The sequence below is a fragment of the Syngnathus floridae genome, chromosome 1 (assembly GCF_059516105.1).
Source record: "Syngnathus floridae isolate MCC-2025c chromosome 1, RoL_Sflo_1.0, whole genome shotgun sequence".
NCBI classification, from domain to species: Eukaryota; Metazoa; Chordata; class Actinopteri; order Syngnathiformes; family Syngnathidae; genus Syngnathus; species Syngnathus floridae.
The window spans coordinates 16,445,483-16,460,893 of NC_142413.1; the positions used below are offsets into that span (position 1 = coordinate 16,445,483).

Sequence of the window (15,411 nt, forward strand, 5' to 3'; positions counted from 1 at the left end):
AACACCATCATGCTGTTGTTAACATGATAGTAGCTGGTGACACCAGTACGACCAGCTGGACCCCAGCAACATATATTATCTTGCTTGGCTGTTTTCTTTTGCTTCTGCTGCTACTGATGTTTTTCTCTTGCTGGTGACACAAGCAGGACCAGCATGAGCAATAAAAACCACAAAATCATGCGCTGGTCTGAGCTGTTTTTTTTTTTTTTTTAGGCGGGGTTCAACTCTTTACCCTGAAAATATAAAGCGATTTCTCTCCTGGTTTGACAATGACATGACGCTACCGCTGGCGAATCCTGTCAGAACTTGCTAACGTACAATCCCCAATTGCAAGGAATATACTACGATTACAGATACTCAAACTACTGTCTCACTAAGATGGGACTTTTCGGAAGATGCTGTTTGGCTGGCAGCATATGCTGCTCCAAAATGTGTCACCATTATTGCTGCCTTCACAGATGTGAAAGTTACCCATGCCATGGGCACTAACTCATCCTCATACCATGACAAGTGCAGGCTTCTGAACTTTATGCTTATGACAATCACCACGGTCCTTTTCCCCTTTGGCCCGGAGGACACCATATCCAGTCCATAATTTTCAAAATCAATGTGAAACTTTGGCAAGTATTGCTAAACAGTCCTTGTCATCTTGGTGTTATGATGTCAACATGTGAAACGTCGGAGGAACATCCTAATTGAACCACAAAATTCCCGGATGGAATGCCCGTCGTGAATTTTGCCGTTCAGCTACTTATTAGAGAACAACCAGTAGAAAAAGTGGATCACATCAAATTGACCTTGAGAAAGAGGTTGATGAGTGCAAGCGTTCCAAGTCCTCTGTCTTCCTGCAGCATTTCCTCAAGCTTTGCTCTGTTCTCATTGTACCGTCTTCCTCTGCACCATCTAAATATTTCATAGAGTGCCTGATGTTGTTTTAAGGATTCTTGCCACTCTTTGATCACATTGGCTGTCAAGGATGCTTTGCTGGTGCAAAGTCAGCCATTGACAGAGACACAATGTGATGAAGATGACAGGCTTCACAGACGAAACAGCTCGTCAGTAAATAATGAACAATAAGCCTGTTTTATTAGACGGTCACTGCAAGTTTTTTGCAACAATAATCAGCATCAGCCAGATGATAAGTAAGTGAAAGTGAGTAAGTTAATTTGATGGTGTAACAATTTGATAGTAAGGGAACGACGTCGGTACAACATCGCACATTTACTGTTAGACTGCAATCACTGCCTAAAAATGCAAGTCCTTATAATGGGAACACTTTTTAAAAAAAATGTTGGTCCTTTGAGACTCAAACTGCTGTGCAGCTCCCCCACAAAAAAACAAGTATCTAAAAATGTCTAAAAATCTGTGAGCGAGAGGACGCGCTGCTACCATAATCCTCGGGGTAATCGTTTACATTTGAAAACCATGCATGAATATGAATGCAGTTCGGCATGTCCTTGAAACTTCCCAAGACTTGCTGTCGTTCGCTAGAGGGACTAGCAGCTTGTCTTCAAATGGCTTCGATGGCAAACAAACATCAAATAATGTAGGAGAATGTACGAGTGACTCAAGCAAGCTTGTATTTGAGTTTTCTGTGTGCTGGCAAAAAAAGGACATGCTAAAAAAAAAAAGGGAAATTACAGGCCACTATTGTGTCAAACAATTAATTAATTGCCAAACTAGTTACAAATGACAGATTTTGTGTGTTAAGAGAAAGCGTGAGGATGGCAAAACAAGAAAAGAAAAGACATTAAGCTGGTCAAATGTGTTATAGAAATTGTTCAAGTGCATATTTATTTCTTGATACTTTTCTGAATTTTGGCAACATACAGTTGACAGTAATTGATTTACACATGGGGTCCCAATAAACTGTTTATAACTCATCGAGAAGGCGCATCAGAACTTCATTCAGTAAAGATTTGCATCACGAGCAATTGATTCAGTGCGAGTCATTAAACTTAATAAATATGTGATATTTGTTCTTAATTCTACTGAGTGAAATATTACAACACACACGTCCTTAACTTGTGCTGAATGCTCTTGGTGAAGTGTCCAGTCTCCACCAATTTGCAAATGTCTTATCCTTTCTTGACTCAAGTTGCTAAGCAGGTAGAACTTGTACAAATTCATTCAGCACCATGAACGGTCTTGTTGACACTCGCAGGGCCATGTCATCAATTGCACTCTTGCTAAACTGAAATGGAATATAGTATATTAAAAGTAAGTAGAAAGTTCCATGGAAAGTAAAGCCCTACACTGTTCAAAAACTTTCAGAGCCACAAGCGTCAATACACCCGCAGCTATGCTCCAAAAAGTAGTTACTGTGAAACACATTCTAAAAAGGGACCCGGTACACTGAAAATACCAGAATTTTCAATTACCAGTCTTATTTTTCCAAAGTTTTCTGAGCAAGAACATTTTTAAAATTCACCCATCGAAAAAACTCAAGAAAATGCTGCTTTCTTAAAAATTACATTGCTTTCTGAACAAAACTATTTTTGTAAAAGAAAAATATGCCCTCATGAGAACTGCATTAGAATGTACAGTGATTCCTCACTATTTTGCAGTTTGTCTTTCACAGCCTCAGTGCATCGCGAGTTTTTAAAAATATTAAATATTGTGGATATTTCGGTGCATCGTGGCTTTTTGCGGTGTCACTTGGAGTGTTTTAAAAAAGTGCCTCATTACCATTGAAGATTTTGTGTAATGCAGTTCAAGAGAAGACATAGGGGTAACTGATTGTTGAATGATTTTTTTTAAAGCGCAAGAAATGCGACAGCGGGTCTACTTCAGTTTCACATGAATTGGCAGAACACGAGCGAGAGTGAACTCCCTCCCTGCATTGCCTTCAATGACTTAATCTATACCTCATCGGCTCATACGTAATGTGGGACTTTACACAACGATAAGACTGAAAGCTGAAACAACCACCACACAAGGCCAAACAATTCCCATGAGTCAAACCGAGGATACAAACCGCAAGCAAATCGCTGACAATAAAGCCCATTACCCACCCAGGGGCATATTTGATCTACAGGCTTCTAAAGAGTTTGAGCATCAAACGGAGCCTTTGTGGTAAGTCTAACAGAGAACAGTGGCACAATACCTCATGGGTTTTCCCAAATTGCTCGTGTCAGACACATATGCGCAAGACGGACACAAAGACACAGAAGCAAGCGAATGGATTAATGCAGACATTTTCTGCACTCCCAAGTTAAAAGAACACAGACCCGCTTGAACTTCTCATGACAGGACACCCTTTGTTTGAGTTCTTTTGGGCTGCTGAATTTTGCAGATGGAAATGAACAATTGACAAATGTCCTTGGCAGCAGCATGAGGCGAGCATCTCAACACGCTAAGACACATTGTTATCAAAGCGATTTTAACAAGGGGAATTTAGGGCAGTCAGGGGTACTTTCAAACTCAACATGACACCTGTTACTGGCTACCATGTTGGAAGTATAACAATGTCATTATTCTTTTTAATAGTGATACAGACTTGAGATAAATATGCTGCCCATTAAAAGAAAGTTTTGTCTCAGCCGCAGGTCATCGGTCTTCCACCATGAGTACAAAACCCCTGCACACTCAGCTGAAGAGCAAAATATTAGACGATTATGAAGTGGCTGTGTGTGAATCATTAATTAAATTTCTTTGCTGAAGGATCTGAAACATGCAGTATGGAGAAAGCAAACGTTATCCTGGGAGAGCTGGAGCAGTGGAGTCAGAGCAGCAAAGAGTGAGCGAAAAAAAAAAGTGACAGGTGCAGAAGTCTCATTGCGTCGAGAAATTGCATACTTCTCCAAAAAGCCATGTTTACTCAATAATGCTGTTGGACTTCATCTATCCAATCCATCCATCTATTTTCTATATCGCGATTCTCACTGGAGTCGAGGTTGAGCTAGAGCACAGGTGTCAAACTCAAGGCCCGGGGGCCAGATACGGCCCGCCACCTCATTTTATGTGGCTCGTGAAGAGAAATTGTGCATCAAATTCGTGTGTCATTACGAGAATTGCAAATTGTCTTCACTTTTAATAATATCTTTTTTTTTAAATATTTGACCAGTTTTTACTCGTCTGATTTGAAAACGAGTTATTTGTCAGTTTGTTTTTTAGCTTTTACTGTATATAATATGAGGTGCTCATACATTTATTTGGGTTGACAGTCATAATGGCCCTCCCAAAGAAGCTATGACTACAATGCAGCCCGCGAAAAAAATGAGTTTGACACCCCTGAGCTAGAGCCTCTCCCAGATGACTTTGGGCGAAAGGTGCGTACATCCTTGAATGGTTGCCAGCCAATTGCACATACTGAAAAATATTTAACTTGTGTTACATTTGAATTGAAGGTTTGAAGCATTTCATAGCTCACTAATTTTCTCCATCAATTTAATTACAGCGAGCTGGGAATACAGTACTGGCCTAAACATTTGCATTGCTAATCAGTTTCAACTAAGTGCCACGTGCCTTAAGGTGCCATGTCATAGTTTTCTTTTGCATCCCTTTGAAGATACAATATTGCAGCGCTCGCAAATATCCAATTCATTGAAGTGTGCACATGCCTAAAGTCCATAAGCTTCTAAATGGCACTATATGACACTATAAATCACACAACCTCTTGTTTACTAATCTTGGTATGTAAAGGCTGCTTTAGTGAGCAATAGTTGCTGGAAAATAAAAATCAATTAGCGATGTTGCCTTATTGAAGTGAAAATGCTTTTGTTCTGTTGTCACCTCAGTTTTAATGGGCTTGATATTGCCTGGATGAGTCTGTCACGCACGCACGCACACACGCACACGCACACAAACACACACACACACATACACACACACACACATACACACAAAATTTACCAGACAGCTCTCTTGACTATGAAGTGCCTTAATTAGTGTGGATAAATATTGGAGAGCACTTGTTTAAAGCAAAGAGAGCCTTCTCTGTGATTGATTTGTTGGTTTGGTTGAAGAAAAGGTCACATGGGATGGAGACACACAACAGCTTTGGCAAGTATATGTGGAGAGCCAGTCTAATGGGATCTACAGAAACAAGTCATTCATTAATAGTCTGTCTGTCTGTTGCATAATGAAGCTCAGTAAGAAACTCCTGAAATGGAAAGCAAAGTACAGAAGACTAAATGAGTGAAAAAACATAAAGGAAAATGAAAAGGGAGGAATGGAAGGGGGAGGAAAGCAGAGGAAAGGGGGGAAGGGAAATGAGCAGGAAGGCAAAGAAATGCAAGAAAATGAAGCAAATCCCACCCACGGATGTAAATGCTGCATACATAAGGACGATATTAGCTGGGAAATCACCTTTAAAAGTGCTTTTGCTCTCTCTTTTTCCCTCCCTTCTCATTCATAGGCACACATGTACACCCTGCTGCATTGATGTGACACGAGTACCATAATATTGCTTATGTTGTAATTATTCTTCAGTACCTGAGATTCAAGATAAAATAAGGTGATCTCTCTGATACATGCACAAGCACACATTCTGATTCCCACGTATCATGAAACCAATCACCCTTATCCCCAATTCTACTCTGCTCTTGTACCACCGAAACCCGACTTGAATTGGGAGGAGAGGAAATAACACTTCTACAGAATAACATATCCAGAGTGCCATCTAGTGTCTCTCGGAAAAACACACTAAATTTCAGCTGAGCAAGTGCAGGAAACATCTGGATGAGTCACGGATTCTCAAACTGACAGCATCCTAAAAGCTCAGCATAATGATTTGTCCATTCACTTTTATAGGTCTTCTCTGTAAACACACTCGTTAAGACAAAGGATACAACTTACATACTACAATAAATATTTTTTAATTTGATGCTCAAGTACAAAAGATATGTTTTTATTTCGTCAAACAGATTGGGCCGGACCTCTTCGTCTCAATTGATTTTTATTATGCCTGTAAAAATGACAAATGTCTATTCTATTCTATTCTATTCTATTCTATTCTATTCTATTCTATTCTATTCTATTCTATTCGATTACCAATTAATTTTGGGACAATTCTCTGCCCTCAACTTAGCGAAAACATTCTTGGACGAGTCTGGTGTGGAGGAACTTTAATAATGAACACTTTTAGTATGACCGATAACTGATAGGACAGCATACTGATTGAGTGGTTAGCACATCCGGCTCACAGTTAAGAGGTTCTGACTTTGAACTGTGTCTCGAGAGTTTGCAAAATATCCCCCGTATGTGTGTGCCCAGTGGACATTTGATAGCAATTCAACATCAATTTGACATCAAACATGTCATATTGATGTTGAATTGACATGATGCCCGCTGGATGGGTTTTCTCTGGCTACCTCCTACACTCCCAAAAGTGTGCATCTGCATTGAAGTCTCCATAAATTATCCATAGGAGTGAATGTGAGTCAGATTGGTTGTCTATGTGCCCTCTATTTGACTGGTGACTATTCCAAGGTGTACCCCACCTCTTGCCTAAAGTCCTGCTGCAATAGACCCCAGCTCAACATGAACTCTATCAAGTACAAGCGCTATAGAATATGGAAGGATGGGTAAAATAGGCATTGTGAGCCAGAGCCTTTCTGAGGTCAAACATCTGTGACCTCCAACCACATAAATGTAAGACAGAAACCCCACCAAAGACAGAAACCCCACCATACAAAAAGTCTTTGCAGAAGAATAAAAAAATAAAAATCTATTCTTCAATTTCAGTTCATGTAAGAGTTTTTTATTCCAATACTTCTAGTGCATCCAAAAAAGGAGAGGGCATAAACAATCAAAATGCCACAGACATAGAAGCGGCTGTGTCTAGTCTATTGAAGTATTGAATAGCAAAGTCACGTGAGCTTTTGTTGTTGCTGAAATTCAATACAAAGCAACTGGTAGGAGCCATATGCTGTGAAATGCATAATGAAACAGAGCTCGTCTTGCAGCCACAAAGACCTCAGCTTTGAACGGCTGTGTGAGTGTGTTCACAAGTAATTGCTATACCGGTGGATGGAGTTGTACAGGGTGGAAAGGTTACTTCTAAGTATGCATCCATAAAGGGACCGCAAGAAATGTGGAAGGGGGTACTTATCAAGCACCCACATACGTATCTGCTGTTGTATTTCTTCATGGAATTAGGTTAGTGGCTATGTCCAATCTCCAAGAGATAAATCCAGCCTGGATTTCTCGACTCAAGACAAAGCTTCACTTGGGATAGCCCTTAAGCCGAGTGAGGTGTTGGTCAAATGAGTGGAGACAGCACTTGCATGGACTTAGTTGGCTTTAGGGTCACTGAGGCACAAAAAACTCAGACAGGGGAATAACCATAACATTTTCAGTGGGCTGACCACAGCGACAAAACATCTCAGTGTGTAACCCTAACCAATGCAAGCTTCCGTCCACAGTCACCATTTCATGAAATAAAATTCACACCTATCCAGAACAATATTTATCACGCACATAATCGACCAGTAACACTTCTGAATAACATTCCTGTATATTATAAACAACATAATAGCAATATTTTGCTGAGTTCAACTAACTATGTAATGCCATGTGTGATTTCCCAATGTTTTTTTTAAAGTGACTTCAGAAATGTCATTGTCGTGTATGAGCCGATGCCTTGTCCACACTGTGCTGCAGTGTGTACGATGGAGGATGGGCTCGCATCTCTTTTGTGCCACTGGGGATTAAAAAAGTCATGTTATACAATCGAAAAGGAGGCCATCAAGAAGATTTGCGCAAACACTCTGGGCAAATCTTCACGCTTTAAAGGGGATGCATGAATGATCTAATAAAGTCGGTTAAAGTATTCGAATACAAATGTTTAAAGTATGACTTCTGCGACCACAGCATTAGGTACACCTGCAGATACTGTAATGAAGAATCCAATTCTGATTCAACATCAACAATCCTCAATTTTGACTGACTGTCAGAGAGGGAATCATTTATCAACACGTATATTTATTATTCAGTCTGTGGTTGTGACATCAATTTGACAAAAGTCTCAATGTTTTGCTGTTCTCAAATGGCGAAATAAGGCAATTCAAGTATGAGAAACCCCTAATATGATACAGACCAGTTGTGATGTACTGCCAACTAGAATGACAGTATTTGGTTAATTTGCTCAGATTATGCTCAGTATCAGATCTACATTTTTTATTCAAGAGCCGCAAGCAGCTACCCTTATTTTTTTCTGGCCCTTTTTTGTGGCACTTATTTTTTGCCTTACACAGACTGTGCAAGCTGTCTCTCTAAAAGGCCACTTCCTCTATCAAGCCTGCTGCTAGGAGCAGTGTGGGCAGTGACTGTACTTCAAGGTCAGACCTTATGTGCCCGGAGCAGATAACATCTAGTCATGAAAAACGAGGTGGTATGTCCAATGTAGTATGTAGGGTGATTTAATATGACTTTTCATATTGATTCGCATTTTCTTAAATTGCACACATATTTCAAGAGTGTTGATTGACGTTTACTTGGAAAAGTAGGTCTGCATTTAAGGGAATCCTTCATTGACTGCCTGACCACCCAAAGGGATTGTGTGCTCCTTCCACAACATCACACAATAGCTTGCCCTACTTGTGCAGTTTTTAGATGAAAATATTGAATCTCATGAAGCAAGGAGTAGCAAATCACACAAACCACAGAATGTCTGTGAGATGGGCATGTCTGATACTGTATCAAAATATGATAAATATGCAGTGCCAGACACTTTCATCAACCTTTAAAACAAACTTTTACTAAGCACTTTCTTCACGTAAAAAATCTGACAGCACACTACACCACCAAAAATGTCACAAATAGTATGAATACTGAAATAATTTACTCCCTAATTCAGCAGTCCCCAAACTTTTTAGCACCAAGGACCGGATTAATGTCAGATAATATTTTCACGGACCGATCTTTAAGGTGTGGCGGATAAATAAAACTAATTAAAACGATATGACTGGCATAGAAAGAATGGTAGAATATAATAATAAACGTGATAAATTCCATGATAAGTTGCTAGCATCAAAGCCCAAAAAAAACATGCAACACAATTGAGCTCAAAGAATGAAATCTGCCTGTCATCCACAAACACACTGGTAGCAGGAAAGCATTTTTTTGTCTTACATCATCTTCACACAGCTGCAGAACGAAGGGGATGGTGGGAATAGCTTTTTCCAACTCATTTTCCACAAATAGTAGTGCTGCAGCATGAGAATATGCTTTTTTGGGCGGGGGGTTAAGAGCAAAATATTACTGGGAGAGGGAAGAACATGGGTGATAGTGCAAGCCTTTATTTTGAGTGTGAAAAGCTCAATGCTGGAGAAGGTTGCATGCCAATGTTCAAAGATGGATTTGCCAACATGCTTTAGTATGGTAATAAATCAGCAAATCTATTTCTGCTACCTTAATGTCAAGCCCCGCATGCGCTTAAACCGCTGTGATTTTAATGTAAATGAGGGGATTTGCTATGACCGACTGTGAGCATGCCATGTCCCATCCCACAATGGTGCTAACCGATGCAAGCTCTAGGAAAATACAGAAAGAAAGAAAACTGCCTACAGTGTTCATATTGACGGTTGGAAATATGACACATGACAGCAGACATAATCACAGTATTCACAAGAATGCTCAAAAAAGCTGCACACACAATGGGGGGGATTAGTCATTAATTAAGATTTAGAAAAAAGACTTGATGGTTTTTCCAAAGATAAAGTAAAGCCGCAGTTGAGGAATTCTGGAATGGTTGATCGTTATGTCTCTCCATGAGCGTCAATAGATAACATTCCAATCAAGTCATCAAAAGACGTGACAGAGATAATCTGGCTGTATATGGCAGGAGGGAATCACATTTTTCTTACAGATTTAATGAGGGGTGTATGCTATCAGAATTAGTATCACGTAAGATAGACTCATGTTATAATATCATATGATGTAGGATGTCATGCAGCATGATGATTCCTCGTTGACGTGCTAATCAACATGTGCCTGCAGGGCACAGAGGAGAAAAAAGTTTCTCAAGTCAGGGTTTTAACTGAGCCAACCCTTAAAGGACTCAATTCAGTCATTGGTGGGGCTTTGACATGCATGCCTTTATTTGTGAGCAGGTTCCGTATCTGGGAATGTGTAGCACTTTCTGGCGGCTGTTCCCCAGAGGATACTCTCCCACCATATGCTCCGGTGATAATCTCACCAACAGCTTGGTCCTACATTCCTACTACCAAGTAAAAGCCCACCAGTAGGACTGAAAGACACTTGACAGTTGAAGAATAAACTACCATGAGAAGAAGTGGAAGGGAGGTGAATTTTGCCACCTGTCTCTCTGTTTGCCTCTTTATCTGGCTGCCGACTGTTTGTCAACACAACCTGCATGATAAATGTCTGCAAGCACAGTGGGAGTTTACGTTTTGCCACACTGTCATAGAAGGTTTCTGCAGGCCTTTGGAAAAACACACCTTTAACCTTCAACACAGATGGCTTTGACATACAGTTTATGCATTCAAGTTTGCAAGCCGAGACAAACGCTTATCAATCAGTGGGTCTGTTTTCCACTCCACTGAGCCCATCTTGAACTCAAGGACCCTGGTAATTGAATAATAAACAGATGATGAGTGGTGAGGCACACCAGTAGCTTGTAGATGAGAAGTGGTGCTCCTGTCAGTGGAGGTTTGTGTGGTAGCGTTACATTGTGTCTCCCCTGAGGTTGTTTTTTTTTCATGTCTGTCTCACTAACACTGAGCACTGCTGCACAACACCAGAGCTTCAATGAAGCAAGCAAAACTGCTGCTCTCATTAACTGAGAAGAATGGGTTGTAAACAACCACAAATGATCCCAACAAACATCTTCTGGATTTTCTATTGCATTCAATACACCAGTGGGTGATACCTAAAAATAAGCACAATAATTGATGAATCAGAAATGGATTGATTCAATGTGTCAGTTGAGGCGAAATGGAGTGCAATATGTGGCTGCAAACAAAAGAGCTTTTTATTGATTCACTTTTGATTAGTTTGCGGTTTTAAGAAGGCTGCGTGACAGCTATTTGAGCAACGTCTTTGCAAACCTTTATCTGTTCAACTGGCAAATGGGAGTTCCAACCATTCAGACATTGATTCACCTTTAACTAATGGGCAGAGAAAACAGTCAACCAATTTTTCTTATAGCCAATCTGAAGAATTTGGTACAATGACTGTTGGTAGTTCCAATCAAAACTGAAGATATATCTAATGTAGTCATAGCTTCTTTCGGAGGGCTATTATGACTGTCAACCCAAATCAATGTATGAGCACGTCATATTATATACAATAAAAGCTACAAAACAAACTGACAAATAACTCGTTTTCAAATCAGATGAGTAAAAACTGGTCAAATATTTCAAAAAACGATGTTAATTAAAAGTGAAGACAATTTGCAATTCTAGTAATGACACACGAATTTGTTGCACAATTTGTCTTCGCGGGCCACATAAAATGACGTGGCGGGCCGTATCTGCCCCCCGGGCCTTGAGTTTGACACCTGTGGTGTACGCCATGAAATGTTAAGTGTTTATTTACCAAATGAGCTTCTACAACAGCAGAACTTAATATTTACAAGGTGACACACAGTATTACATTTTTTTTTAACGTCAGTTTAGCATCGCCTGCTCAAAATGAACAGGATGATAGCATGAGTAACTAAACATAGTTTTTATTTTTCAGAGACCAAATTGGATGTGGCCTTTACTGACATCCTGTGCCGAACCATATCAGACTTAGTCAGAAGAAATCAGGGCAGAAACAGCTAAAAAGAATCTATCAAGACAAGTGTAGGATTGGATGCAATTTTGACTTCTTTTGCTGGTTATGGTAGAAAACAGGATTGCTAAAAACACATTAGTTGCGCCCTTCAGCTAAAGTACCAGTTCCAAAATGATCTGTCACAGTTCTTTAAAGATTTCTCAGAATTGCACAGTAAAACATTTGCTATGCTCTAATTATAACCCAGTGCAGTGCAAAAACATTATGTAATCTAATCCTCCAGATGATAAATGTCATCAAATGCATTTCTCTCCACAGGAAGCTGGACTTTGGTTCTTTTCCAATGACCAGAGGGGTTCTGTGTGAAACTCCCTCGGACAAGCTGACATGAGGCGTAATAGTCAATTCGCACACAAACGAGAATCAGCTATGATAACTTCTCCACCCCAAAATAGAAGTATGATTTTTTTTTTTTCATAAAACAAGAATTTAGCCATTTCCTGTTTCACCTGAGAGGATTCGCTATAAACAAGCATGTAGAGCAACATTATAATATACACAGCATGAAGTATGTAAAATATAATACTTATTTAAAAGGAAGCACATATGGATGATGCACATGTTTGGAGGAAGGTTGTCAGGGTTTTGGCAGGAGAAATAAAACTGAGGCAGAGCGAAACATCTTAATCACACACAAACACACACATAAATCATTCTCGGATATCAACTTCTGATTTGTTCTGTCTTTGCCCATAGGAAATAAGTATGTAGTAAAGTGTCACAGGGTCAAACTATCACCATTACGCAAGTGGTTTTAACTATATTTGCCTGACACAACATTCTATCAAACAATCACGTTTGAATGAAACGTGTTTGCTTGGTTAAACAACAATTATAAATATCCAACAGAAAATAAAGCATTTCACATAATCATCAACGATCAATAGGTTTTTAGCTCTTAGATACTCAACAGTTTTTCTTACACTTAAATTTAAATTGAATGCGTACTTCAGTGGTCCTTGGCTAAAAAAACGATCCATGTGTATGCTTCCAGTTCAGAAACTTGAAACCAACTCCACTCAATCCCTTGTTGTCTAAAGTGTACATGATTTTTCAATTTTATCTGATTTTTAAAGTTCAATTCTACAAAGGATCATCCGTGACGCTTAAGTTTACTCTGTAATGTAGGTCACAAGGATCAAGCAGGCATAACTGCTGTCAATACACCTACAGCATCAACAACAAAATGACTCGTTATCCTCCCTGCATGTACCGGATTTGACTCGTGTTAAAAAAAAAAAAAAATCTGTGAGCCCAAGGTGCAATAAGGCACTGAAGAGTGTGAGCAGATGCATGATATATACTAGGTGTCATTTGTATGCATCCAACTGGAACAAAATGTCTCTGAGAGGGTCAAGTTGTATCGGCAGAATCCCTTTAGGAGCAATTAGGTACTAAAAGAGGGCAGCAAAAAAATTGGCTCCAACTAGACAGTTAAAACCACTCAATGAACCAGAAACTCTATGTGCTGAAACGATAACCGACCAGAAGACACAAACGAAGAAGAAATCTTTTGCTAAATAATTTTTAGTGGACAACATGAGCAACTCATTTGTTGCATTCAAAATGACAGTGTTCAAACAGTAAAAACAAGCATGATTTTCAAAAAGTATTTATGGATAATCAATGAGCTTTTTGTTGTTGGCTGATAGACACGTTCAGAAATGTGCAGCTTATCTTGAGCAGGGTATTTTGCTCTGAGGTGATATGCCCAACACATAAAACTTAAGTGGTATTTGAATTCGGCTTGCAAATTATTTCGCCAACACGCGTCAAGCAAGTAAAACTGAAAGTAAAACTACCTACAAATCCTTTTCTGTCCTACGTCATCAAAACCCTCAGGCACATCACTCAGGAAAATAAGTGGCAAACATACACTGTGTGTATGGACTTTGTGTGTGTGTGTGTGTGTGTAGCGTTGTTATAGTTTTTGAATAGTTTCAAATTATATCGACATTGTTGTCTGTTTGCAGATGTACAAATTGGGTTTCAATTTTCTTTAAATTTCAAGAGGAAATGGGCCATTTCAAAAACCAGGGGAGCCTGTGCCCACATTAAACACAGACTGGAGTAAGTAACTAAGTTATCGTGGCAATTCGGTTTCACTTGTGCTTTGAAATGTTGAGAAAAGGATCAGTTCACTTGTGCAATGATTTCCAACCATTGTACTGAAGCATATTTATGCGAGTGATCATCAGGTGTGTTATGAGAATTCATCCAATTTCAGGTAGAATTTTTCGATGATGGATGCATGGGCTAAAAATACATAATTTACTCAAAAGAAATATTGTGTCCCCGTTCTTCTATTTGCCAGTGCCATATTGTGGAGAACAATTAAATGTTCTACCACTATATGACTGAAGGCACATAATCACTTTTCGGAGACATAGAATTTGATGGTGGTGTGCCTTGAGATTTTCAGCTTGATAAAGATTGGGAAACATTTTTATAAGTATAAATTGAATATCCATTCAAATTGTTGTAATTTGACTTCTGCATATGCACTGCAGTTCTCCTCTACACCACCGCGTGATCGCCGTTAAATGCCTTAGTGTTGGTGCAAAACAGTGCATAATTATCTTTATAGAGGCACATTTTTGGGAGACAGCTATTGTGTTTGTTTTAATTTAATTGTGCAGCTGTGCCATAATCTGACAGCTAAATCGTGCCAGCAAATCATATAATGAGTGGGAGTTCATCTCAGACCACTTTCTTTGTTGGAAAATGACAAAATGATTTTTGCAAGGAATATCAACACGCAAACGTCTTCATAATTCTGTGCTTAACAACCCGCTGAACAATATTAGGTAGGTGGATGACAATATTACAATTTGCATTCGTTCCTCAATAAACGTCAATCGAATGCACGTCGCTTTGTTTTTAAATGTCATCCCCACTCAATGAGTCATTCGCAAACGACAACATTAAGGTGCGTGTTACTCACTGTGATCTTCTTCCCAAAAAAAGCGTCTTGACAGGATCAGTGTTTTCAGCAGACAGAAGTTTGGACGAGTACGAAGATCAGGTGGATGGGTGTGTCACACCCCGGCGTGGGTTGGGTGAACTGTGACGCCCTACAATATCAAGATCGCGGGACTGAATCTCTGATGGTTGTTCTGTCCTCAAAAGAGACGCAAACCACGAACTCGAACTGACGCTCCCCTGGCGTGGACACGTGACCAGCCCACTGGGAGCCTCAATGCCTCGCGTCCGCGTCACTTTCTCATGAGACTCGTTTCCCCACAGTGCCACACATTCATGATTTGAATGATCTCTAATAAACACATTCACACGACCCTTTTTGCAATCAGTTTGAAGAAAGTAATTTGGAAATATCCATACTGCAAAAATATATACGCGCGTGTGTGTCTGTGCGTGCGTGCGTGTGCGTGTGTCTACAACATGCCATTTGTCTTTTGCATCAAATAGTAACTGCAGATGACAGTGTAGCGTTCCCACAAAACAATCTTACCAGCTTATTAGCAGTAAGCAAATTCATTTTAGAATGGGATCCTGACGGATAAACATGTACCAATCTGATCTTTGCCTACAGGTACTTCAATAATCTTTCATAGGATATTATTCAACATAGGGAAGTTTCTCACTATATCGAACTGTAGAATGTTGAAAAAGACAAGTTATGCAGAGTGATGAGGATGAAAATGT

At 39.6% G+C, this 15,411-nt stretch overlaps 1 protein-coding gene across 1 annotated transcript in view; it reads right to left on the minus strand.

The window, feature by feature from the left end:
• Positions 1-14,868, minus strand: part of mid2 (midline 2) — an 88,707-nt gene extending 73,839 nt beyond the window's left edge. The window contains exon 1 of the mRNA XM_088379030.1: positions 14,690-14,868. The gene's annotated coding sequence lies outside the window, so the exon portion shown is untranslated. The remainder of the gene's footprint in view (positions 1-14,689) is intronic.
• Between the last annotated feature and the right edge of the window lie 543 nt (positions 14,869-15,411).